The sequence below is a fragment of the Coregonus clupeaformis genome, unplaced genomic scaffold, assembly GCF_020615455.1.
Source record: "Coregonus clupeaformis isolate EN_2021a unplaced genomic scaffold, ASM2061545v1 scaf0057, whole genome shotgun sequence".
Classification (NCBI taxonomy): Eukaryota; Metazoa; Chordata; class Actinopteri; order Salmoniformes; family Salmonidae; genus Coregonus; species Coregonus clupeaformis.
The window spans coordinates 700,025-712,051 of NW_025533512.1; the positions used below are offsets into that span (position 1 = coordinate 700,025).

At 47.1% G+C, this 12,027-nt stretch overlaps 1 long non-coding RNA gene across 1 annotated transcript; it reads right to left on the reverse strand.

The window, feature by feature from the left end:
• Positions 1 to 1,844: 1,844 nt before the first annotated feature.
• On the reverse strand, positions 1,845 to 3,052 carry LOC121570421. The gene is made up of 5 exons (XR_006001456.1): positions 2,932 to 3,052; positions 2,669 to 2,795; positions 2,335 to 2,535; positions 2,133 to 2,214; positions 1,845 to 1,993 (listed from the first exon to the last, which is right to left on the reverse strand). It is a non-coding gene; the product is annotated as an uncharacterized LOC121570421 (long non-coding RNA).
• Positions 3,053 to 12,027: the final 8,975 nt, after the last annotated feature.

A 12,027-nucleotide genomic window follows, 5' to 3' on the forward strand; every position in this document is an offset into this window, starting at 1 on the left:
GCATGGAGGAATGGGCCAAAATACCAGCAACAGTGTGTGAAAACCGTGTGAAGACTTACAGAAAACGTTTGACCTGTGTCATTGCCAACAAAGGGTATATAAAGAAGTATTGAGAAACTTTTGTTATTGACCAAATACTTATTTTCCACCATAATTTGCAAATAAATTCATTAAAAATCCTACAATGTGAATTTCTGGATTTTCTTTTCTCATTTTGTCTGTCATAGTTGACGTGTACCTATGATGAAAATTACAGGCCTCTCTCATCTTTTTAAGTGGGAGAACTTGCACAATTGGTGGCTGACTAAATACTTTTTTTCCCCACTGTATGTTTGTGTGTTTGTTGGGAGGCGTGTGTCAGTCATTTACCCTGACTTCACAGATGATGAAGCAGCACCAGTATAAGCTGTTGACTACTGCTGAATAGAATATGAGGGTTGGTCCCAGATGGTATGTGCAGGTTTAGGGGGCGGATGCCTGTGTCACCGTCAGAGGGAGGCATATTCATGATTCAACAATGTTTTCCATCTAAGTGCTGTGGGCTCAGGGTCGTGTGGACAATATTTCATTATTAGAATCCTGAGCAGAGCCCTCCGTCAAACAGCTTTTAGTGCTCTCTGAACTCATCAGTCAATGCTATCTGTCAAAATGCTAACGTCAATGTGAGTTCTAATATATACAATTCTATGAATGTAAGAAATGGTTTGCTATTTGATTTCAGTTACCTGGTTTGAAGTCTACATCCTTATTGTTGACATATTTTACACTCTTTTCCCTATTAAGACTTAAATACCATGAGCAAAGCCTTTGATGTCCTATATTACACACAAGCAAGTCATCCGTCTGATATTTCACTCAAACATGCAGACGAAAGCTGAACGAAATGTAGATAAGATCAACGGATAAAAATAGAGCGAAATTCCATAATGGAGATAGACATGTGAAGGTCAAAAGCTTTGATGTTGAGAGTGACCCATGTAATGGAAAGTAGGATGTGCTGTATACCCTTTGGAAAAGCCACACTGTTTGAGGAATTCCCTTTAGGAAGACCTATAGTTTCGTCACTCAGTCTTGGCCCATGTGCTCCTCCACACCTACTACAGTCACCACCCGAGTGGCGCAGTGGTCTAAGGCACTGCATCGCAGTGCTAGCTGTGCCACTAGAGATCCTGGTTTGAATCCAGGCTCTGTCGTAGCCGGCCGCGACCGGGAGACCCATGGGGCGGCGCACAACTGGTCCAGGGTAGGGGAGGGAATGGCCGGCAGGGATGTAGCTCAGTTGGTAGAGCATGGTGTTTGCAATGCCAGGGTTGTGGGTTTGATTCCCATGGGGGGGCCAGAATGAAAAAATAAATAAATAATGTATGCACTCACTAACTGTAAGTCGCTCTGGATAAGAGCGTCTGCTAAATGACTAAAAATGTAAAATTGTGTGCATCAAACTTATGAGGCCTCATGGTGTTTACCCTGTTTATTCTAAGCGATCCAGATCTAAAAAAGAATGGTGACGCGCTATTGTTAAACCAGGCATAGCCAATAAGCTATGAGTGTGATCCTGTGAGAATTATCAATGCGTCTCAGAAGTCTTAGAGGTGGGTGGGGATTCCCTATTAGACATATGGAATATGGGCATGTCACACTGAAGGCAAGGTATCCCTATAAGAGGCGATATATTGTCTGTAATGATATCAGTATTCCACAATCAATGACCATAAAAAGTCTACCACTATAAATCACTTGGAAGTATTAATCTAGTTATTTTACACATACAACTGCTGTAGACACAAAAATAAATGCAATAATGTTTATTAAAATCAGGCACTTATCTAGTGCTTCTTCCCTGAAGCTCCTCTGAAGGGGCTTGTGATGGCCCGGAACACCCTAACCACAAGGGGGCATTTACGGGACTGGGGATCCTGTGCAGTAGGTGCAGGTATCAGGTCCTCCATGGGTGAGGAAGTGGAAGGAACCTCTGGAACCTCACATTCAGCATCTGTGATATGAGAACATTGCGGAATCAGAAATTAGGTCAAACTTCTACTCTATGTATCTTTGTTCACTCTTGCCATGGTCGTAAAAACAAACTGGTCACATGGTGATTAATTAAAATGACATAATCAATGCTTACTCACTCAGTGACATAACACTGAAACGTTTTGTTGGCAGCGCATCCAGTTCTGGGTGCTTCTTGGCTTGCCCTTTTCTCTTGAACACCTGTTGACAAAATACATCCTGACATTAGAGCCCCCACAATATCTTATAAGCCCACTGGCTGTGTGATAATTAAATCCCAGCTCTAACTTAGAGGCAATTCCCAAACACAGAGCTCCCTACCTTGATCCTGATCTTCGGGATGTTAGGCATTTTTAATAGGAAACGCCACTTCTTGCTCTTCTTTTCAACTCCAGCAGAGGGAGGCATCACATCAGCGTTGCCATCAGCTGGGTGAAGGCTCCTTGTGGGGAATTCATCTGGTAGGACTAACCTGTTTAACTCATGTTGGCCAGCATATTCTCACTCAGCAGATTCCAGTGGCTGAAAAGAAAAGAAAATATAACTTTTCTAATGGGGAACATATCTAGGAAGCCAACTTGAGCTAGGCATCTAAAAGGTTTATAATACAAATAAACAATCAAGGGGAGAATTGGAAAGCCACAGAGCAACATACTCATCAGTCATGTCCCGCACAAAGGTGCAGAGGTCTGGGGAGCTTCTTTGCAGCCTGACAAGGCTGTTCTGGGATGTTGCAGCCTGGGGGGGGGCGTGGGCGTGGTGGTGAAGGTCACATCAGTATCCTGGGAACGACAGGAAGTACAGTTAGGCTGGAATTCAATCAACTCTAGTACTCTCTCCTCCCAAACACACACACACACACACACACACACACAATGCAACCAGTAGATTAGATTGAGAGATGACTACAGGCCTCACCTCCAGTTCCAGGTCTCCAGGGTTGAGTAGAGAAGTCTGGTGTGGCTCCTGTACATGGGATGGGCCGGCTGTCTCTAGATCAGCCTGCATCTCATTATCTATTTCAGCCTCTAGTGACTGGGTTGGGTCAGCTGACTTCAGATAAGCCTCCTGCATCTCTGCCTCTGGTTTAGCCGCTATTGACTGAGTTGGGCTGGCTGTTTCTTGATCAGCAAAGAACTGGGCCAGGCTCCCAGTATCAGGCTGATCTTTTTCACATTTGTGTAGAGGAAAGGAATCTCTCTATGATCACTGGGACCTAGCCATAATGTATAGACCTTTGACCTATGTGTAAATTGATAATTTGTGTAAATCACTTACCTGACTTCATCCTGCATGTCATCAGCATTATTGATAGGGTAATCAAGAGGCTGTGATTCCAATATCTGTGAGGGTGAGATCATCACTTTTGACCTCTGACACCTGAAAGACATCAGAAAGTTCTGTACATGCCTCACCTTTAGCCATTTCATTGGTTACATCTTTAAGACTCATATCTTTAGTGAAGGTGAGGTTATATCCTTTGACCTATTGCAACACTTGCAACAGAGAGGAAGAGGCGAAGCGAGAGGGTTTACTCCACCCAAAATGTGTCCACGAAAATAAGTAATTTTTGTATGGCGGTCAATGAGAGAGTATCAAATTTGGTCAACAAAAAATGTAATCGCTAATTTGCTCCGTGAGGCTTATTTGATCGAATAGAAGTTTCGTAATGGTTAGGTTGTTAGGCATGCACTGATATAACTGGACGCAAGTGGCATTTCGGCAACTTTGAATAAATTCTGCTTTATATTGGAATTGTGCCTGTTGTTAACACATGTATCTGCCCTCTCTTTGGCTAGAATGGTCCTACCTGATCTCGCCCCCTCCCGCCTTCCAGGACATGTATTTCCATTGTTAGAGTGGCCACTCGACTATCTTGTCAATATAATTGATCATCTTTGCTTGCACCCAACCTAATGGTCATAACCTTTGGCCCCTGAAGTCAATAGAAAGTAGGCCTACATGCTACATCTAGACTATCTTTACAGTAGCCTATGAGTGGTCTATTACTTAAAAGTTTTGGTCAATGACAGCCTATAGGCTACCTTGTAACCCACAGAAATGAATACAATTGGATGTTATTCTGCTGTAAAATCTGTACAATGCTTCTTCTTCTCATTTACAATAACCACAGCATTGAAAATAAAGTAACATACCTCAGACTCTTTACTCTCCATGTCTTTTCCTTGTAAAATAAGTGAATATGCATACAATGATTAACACTGGGTCATCCAGTCAACAACGAAGATAAGACTGATCCAAACAGTTTTTCTGATCAGTTTTAAACCTCGAAAATTATGACGCAACAATGTTATGAGTATTTTATGCACTGGTAAATGCACCCCCAATCCAACGCTTTGTTTAGGCCTACTCATTCAAAGTACTGAATTTTAATGGAAGTTCTGGGGGTTGTAGGCCTATATTTCGGGCTTTTGCCGCAAATGTTGAGTGTGATGCAAAAAAACTAATAGGTGACATGACACACTGTTAGTTGCATACCATAATGTCAGCTGGAACTATCGGCCTATAAGATCATGAGAGCGTTTTTGAATAAGGTCGCAGGTATCCCAGTATCTGTGGTTAGCGGTATCGTCGTCATCTAGAATGCACATATACTGGGGCAGGTCGCAGGTATAGTTACATCCCTGGTCTGATTACTCCTGTGCTTCAACCAGATATAAGGAGAACAGGCCAATAAACTATAACTGCACAGTCAATACCTATTACTGACAATCTATATTCACACTAAAATCAATAGTCATACCCAATCATTAACATCGGTTCAATAAACTCATCTGACCGGCCTATATCTAGGACTTCAATAAATATCTGAAGGACATATTGCCCTCTTGTGGTAAGTAAAGGTAATGATATGATCCTAGTCTTCAAAAACATTTCACACCAAACTTTCGCGAGGTTCGGTCCAGAAGTACCGCTATGAAATGAACACAATAGATGTCTGTTTTTATGGTTTAATGGATCTCTGAGATTATTGAACTTTGGCCGAGTTTTTAATCAATAACAGACAGTGGATAGTAAATCAAACCACTATTACACTTTCTAAAATGTATTAGAATACTGGACTTTGTTTCAAAGCATTCTTCCAAATTAATTTAGCAAATACAACCTAATCAAATAATCAGTATCAGAAAGAGGATAAGAGAAATGTACTTAATTTTGTTTAGTGGATTCCTACCCACAAACCTGCTTTACAGCATACAGTACATTAGGCCTACATGTCATAAAGTACAGTACCAGTCAAAAGTTTGGACACCTACTCATTCAAGGGTTTTTCTTTATTTTTACTATTTTCTACATTGTAGAATAATAGAGAAGACATCAAAACTATGAAATAACACATATGGAATCATGTAGTAACCAAAAAAGTGTTAAACAAATCAAAATATATTTTATATTTGAGATTCATCAAAGTAGCCACCCTTTGCCTTGATGACAGCTTTGCACACTCTTCAAATCAAATCAAATTTTATTTGCCACATACAACAGGTGTAGACATTACAGTGAAATGCTTACTTACAAGCCACATACCAGCCTTAATTTTGCTGGACCCCAGGAAGAGTACCTGCTGCCTTGGCAACAGCTAATGGGGATCCATAATAAATACAAATACATCCTGTATTAGTTTCTATGATCAGAAATAATTTTGCCATTATTTATCCACTTTTGAATCAATCCTTTCTCTCATCTCACTGGTAGTGAGCTGTGCATAATTACAGTAGTTATACACTCATTACAACCTCTGTTTCTTGTAGGAGTCGCAGAGAGATGCAACCAATCCCTACCCCATCTACAGTGCCATAGAGACACACTTCTTCATAAACGGACCTACTGAAGGTACTGTATCTAGCGCAAATTAACACATGACAGTCATAAACTACAGTTGAAGTCGGAAATTTACATACACTTAGGTTGGAGTCATTAAAACTATTTTTTCAACCACTTCACAAATTTCTTGTTAACGAACTATAGTTTTGGCAAGTCAGTTAGGACATCTACTTTGTGCATGACACAAGTAATTTTTCCAACAATTGTTTACAGACAGATTATTTCACTTGTAATTCACTGTATCACAATTCCAGTGGGTCAGAAGTTTATGTACACTAAGTTGACTGTGCCTTTAAACAGCTTGAAAAATTCAGGAAAATGATGTCATGGCTTTAGAAGTTTCTGATAGGCTAATTGACATAATTTGAGTCCATTGGAGGTGTACCTGTGGATGTATTTCAAGGCCTACCTTCAAACTCAGTGCCTCTTTGCTTGACATCATGGGAAAAGCCAAATAAATCAGCCAAGACCTCATTAAAAAAATTGGAGACATCCACAAGTCTGGTCCATCCTTGGGAACAATTTCCAAACGCCTGAAGGTACCATGTTCATCTGTACAAACAATAGTACGCAAGTATAAACACCATGGGACCACGCAGCCGACATACCGCTCAGGAAGGAGACGCGTTCTGTCTCCTAGAGATGAACATATTTTGGTGCGAAAAGTGCAAATCAATCCCAGAACAACAGCAAAGGACCTTGTGAAGATGCTGGAGGAAACAGGTACAAAAGTATCTATATCCACAGTAAAACTAGTCCTATATCGACATAACCTGAAAGGCCGATCAGCAAGGAAGAAGCCACTGCTCCAAAACCGCCATAAAAAAACCAGACTACGGTTTGCAACTGCACATGGGGACAAAGATTGTACTTTTTGGAGAAATGTCCTCTGGTCTGATGAAACAAAAATATAACTGTTTGGCCATAATGACCATCGTTATGTTTGGAGGAAAAAGGGGGGTGGCTTGCAAGCTGAAGAACACCATCCCAACCGTGAAACACGGGGGTGGCAGCATCATGCTGTGGGGGTGCTTTGCTGCAGGATGGACTGGTGCACTTCACAAAATAGATGGCATTATGAGGAAGGAAAATTATGTGGATATATTGAAGCAACATCTCAAGACATCAGTCAGGAAGTTAAAGCTTGGTCGCAAATGGGTCTTCCAAATGGACAATGACCCCAAGCATACTTCTGTCAGCGTCTAGGTGCAGTGGGGAAACGGAATCAGGTGCAGGACACAGAACTGAGAGATAAATGGCTTTACTAGAATCCAAGTAAACCATGGCAAACCCTCCACGCAGGGAAGAGCAAAACAACAGCTCAACAGACGACGTAACAAACAACAATCACGCACACACCCAGGAGGGAAAACAGAGGTAATATAGGGGAACTAATAAGCCTAATGAGTAACAGATGTGAACAATAAAGACAGAACTAGTGAGACACAGAAACATCGATCGGTGGCAGCTAGTACTCCGGTGACGACGACCGCCGAAGCCTGCCCGAACGAGGAGGAGGGGCAGCCTCGGCCGTATCCGTGACAGTACCCCCCCCCCCTGACGCGCGGCTCCAGCCGTGCGTCGACACCAGCCTCAGGGACGGCCAGGAGGACGCGGAGCAGGGCGAGTCGGATGACGACGATGGAACTCCCTTAACAAGGAGGGATCGAGGATGTCCCTCCTGGGAACCCAGCTCCGTTCCTCCGGACCGTACCCCTCCCACTCCACGAGATACTGCAGGCCTCCAACCCGACGCCTCGAATCCATGATGGAACGGACCGAGTATGCCGGTGCCCCCTCAATGTCCAATGGGGGCGGAGGAACCTCCCGCACCTCGGACTCCTGGAGCGGACCAGCTACCACCGGCCTGAGGAGAGACACATGGAACGAGGGGTTAATACGGTAATCAGGGGGAGCTGTAACCTATAACAAACCTTGTTCAACCTCCTCAGGACTTTAAAGGGCCCCACAAACCGCCGACCCAGCTTCCGGCAGGGCAGGCGAAGGGGCAGGTTTCGGGTCGAGAGCCAGACCCGGTCCCCCGGTGCATAAACCGGAGCCTCACTGCGGTGGCGGTCGGCACTCGCCTTCTGTCTCCTAATCGCCCTTTGCAGGCGTACATGGGCAGCGTTCCATGTCTCCTCCGAGCGCCGAAACCATTCATCCACCGCAGGAGCCTCGATCTGGCTCTGATGCCACAGTGCCAGGACTGGCTGGTAACCAAGTACACACTGAAAGGGAGACAGGTCAGTGGAGGAGTGGCGGAGGGAATTTTGTGCCATCTCTGCCCAGGGGATGTAAACTGACCAATCCCCTTGCCGGTCCTGGCAATACGACCTCAGAAACCTACCCACATCCTGGTTTACTCTTTCCACCTGCCCATTACTCTCGGGTGAAAACCTGAGGTCAGGCTGACCGAGACCCCCAGATGGTCCATAAACGCCTTCCAGACCCTCGATGTGAACTGGGGACCCCGATCAGACACTATATCCTCAGGTACCCCGTAGTGCCGGAAGACGTGTGTAAACAGGGCCTCTGCGGTCTGTAGGGCAGTAGGGAGACCGGGCAAAGGAATGAGACGACAGGACTTAGAAAACCGATCCACAACGACCAGGATCGTGGTGTTACCCTGTGACGGAGGAAGATCTGTAACAAAGTCCACCGATAGGTGTGACCACGGCCGCTGTGGAACGGGGAGAGGTTGTAATTTACCTCTGGGCAGGTGTCTAGGTGCCTTGCACTGAGCGCACACCGAACAGGAAGAAACATAAACCCTCATATCCTGAGCTAAGGTGGGCCACCAGTACTTCCCACTAAGACAGCGCACTGTCCGACCAATGCCAGGATGGCCAGAAGAAGGTGACGTGTGAGCCCAATAGATCAAACGATCGCGAACTTCGGACGGAACATATGCACGACCCACTGGACACTGGGGGGGAGTGGGCTCCGTGCGTAATGCCCGCTCGATGTCCGCGTCAACCTCCCATACCACCGGTGCCACCAGACAAGAAGCCGGAAGTATGGGAGTAGGCTCCCTGATCCGATCCTCTGAGTCATATAGCCGGGACAGAGCGTCTGCCTTAGCTTTCTGGGAACCTGGTCTATACGATAGGCTGAACACAAAACGCGTGAAAAACATGGCCCACCTTGCCTGACGAGGATTCAGTCTCCTCGCTGCCCGAATGTACTCCAGATTGCGGTGGTCAGTCAAAATGAGAAAAGGGTGTTTAGCCCCCTCAAGCCAATGTCTCCACACCTTAAGAGCTTTCACAACAGCTAACAGCTCCCAATCCCCCACGTCATAGTTTTGCTCCGCCGGGCTGAGCTTCTTCGAGAAGAAAGCACAGGGGCGGAGTTTGGGAGGCGTACCCGAGCGCTGAGACAGTACAGCTCCTATCCCCACCTCGGACGCGTCCACCTCGACTATGAATTGCAAGGAAGGATCCGGATGAGCCAGCACGGGAGCCGTGGTGAACAGCGCCTTCAGCTGTCCAAAAGCCCTGTTCGCCTCCGCTGACCACTGCAGGCGCACCGATCCGCCCTTTAGCAAAGAGGTTATGGGAGCTGCTACCTGGCCAAAGCCCCGGATAAATCTCCGGTAGTAGTTGGCAAAACCCAAAAATCGCTGCACCTCCTTTACCGTGGTAGGAGTCGGCCAATTACGCACGGCTGAAATGCGGTCACACTCCATCTCGACCCCTGACTCTGACAAGCAGTATCCTAAGAAGGAGACGGACTGTCTGAAGAACAGACATTTCTCAGCCTTAACGTACAGGTCATGCTCCAACAGTCTACCAAGCACCTAGCGCACCAGGGACACATGCTCGTCGCGTGTAGCGGAGTATATGAGAATATCATCTATATACACCACTACACCCTGTCCGTGCAGGTCCCTGAAAATCTCATCGACAAAGGATTGAAAGACTGAGGGATCATTCATCAACCCGTATGGCATGACGAGGTACTCATAGTGACCAGAGGTGGTACTAAATGCCGTCTTCCACTCGTCCCCCTCCCAGATACGGATCAGATTGTACGCGCTCCTGAGGTCCAATTTTGTGAAGAAGCGTGCCCCGTGCAATGACTCCGTCATACTAGCAATGAGAGGAAGAGGATAGCTGTATTTTACGGTTATCTGATTTAGACCTCGATAGTCAATGCACGGGCGTAAACCTCCATCCTTTTTCTTCACAAAAAAGAAACTTGAGGAGGCAGGGGAAGTGGAGGGCCGAATGTATCCCTGTCCCAGAGATTCGGTGTTATATGTCTCCATAGCCACCGTCTCCTCCTGTGACAGAGGATACACGTGACTCCTGGGAAGTGCAGTGCCCTCACGGAGATCTATCACACAATCCCCTCGTCGATGGGGTGGTAATTGAGTCGCCTTCATTTTACAGAAGGCGAGAGCCAAATCGGCATATTCTGAGGGAATGTGCATTGGGGAGACATGGTTTGGACTCTCCACCGTGGTTGCCTCTACGGAAACACCTACACACCTTCCCGAGCACTGAGGTGACCATCCCTTAAGAGCCCTCTGTTGCCACGAAATACTGGGGTCATGGTTGGCTAGCCAGGGAAGGCCCAGCACCACGGGAAACGCAGGAGTATCAATAAGGAAGAGACTAATTCTCTCTTCATGACCCCCCTGTGTCTCCATCCGAAGTGGAGCTGTGACCTCCCTAACCATACCTGACCCTAATGGGCGACTATCTAGGGCACGTATGGGGAAGGGCACATCTAACGGCAATATAGGAATCCCTAATCTATGCGCAACCAATCTATCCATGAAATTCCCAGCTGCGCCGGAATCTACGAGCGCCCTATGCTGGGAATGTGGGGAAAACTCAGGGAACATAACATTAATCATCATGTGAGCAACAGGGAGCTCTGGGTGAGTTGGGTGCCTACTCACCTGGGATGGTCCCCCAGAACCCTGCCTGCTGCCTCGATTCCATGAGGGTCTTCTCCTGCACCGGCCCGCAGTGTGTCCTCTGCGGCCACAGTTGGTGCAGGAGACCACCCCCTTGCTCGGTCTCTCTGCATCAGCACTTCCAAGCTCCATAGGTGTGGACTCGGAAGTGCTGGGGGATGGACTGGACAGACCCTGATCTGACGTCCGCGGGTAGCCAACGGGGTATCCAGACGGATCGATAAATCTACCAGCTGGTCCAGGTTAAGATTAGTGTCCCTGCAGGCCAGCTCCCGACGGACATCCTCCCGTAGACTGCATCGGTAGTGATCAATGAGGGCCCTCTCGTTCCATCCCGCGCTGGCTGCCAGTGTCCTGAAATCCAGGGCGTATTCCTGTGCGCTCCTCCTTCCCTGGCTGAGGTGAAACAGACGCTCCCCCGCCGCTCTCCCCTCAGGCGGATGATCGAATACGGTCCGGAAACGGCGGGTAAAATCCTCATAACGAACGGACTCAGCGTCTATTCCACCCCACTCCGCGTTGGCCCATTCCAGGGCTCTGCCCGACAGACAGGAGATGAGGGCGGACACACTCTCGTATCCCGAGGGAGCCGGGTGGATGGTGGCCAGGTAAAGTTCCACCTGGAGCAGGAAACCCTTACACCCGGCAGCTGTCCCATCGTATTCCCTCGGGAGCGAGAGCCGAATACCACTGGACCCAGGGTTTGAGGATCTTGATGGAAGAGAAATCGCCGAAGGAGGAGGTGTAGAAAACCCAACTCTCTCCCATCGATCCATGGTGTTGATCACTTGATCCAGAGCCGAACCTAGTCTCTGCAGCATGGTCGCGTGCTGGTGGATGCGTTCCTCCACCGAAGCGCTGGGATCGGGCGTGCCTGCTGACTCCATAACGGGTGTGTGATTCTGTCAGCGTCTGGGTGCAGTGGGGAAACGGAATCAGGCGCAGGACACAGAACTGAGAGATAAATGGCTTTACTAGAATCCAAGTAAACCATGGCAAACCCTCCACGCAGGGAAGAGCAAAACAACAGCTCAACAGACGACGTAACAAACAACAATCACGCACACACCCAGGAGGGAAAACAGAGGTAATATAGGGAAACTAATAAGCCTAATGAGTAACAGGTGTGAACAATAAAGACAGAACTAGTGAGACACAGAAACATCGATCGGTGGCAGCTAGTACTCCGGTGACGACGACCGCCGAAGCCTGCCCGAACGAGGAGGAGGGGCAGCCTC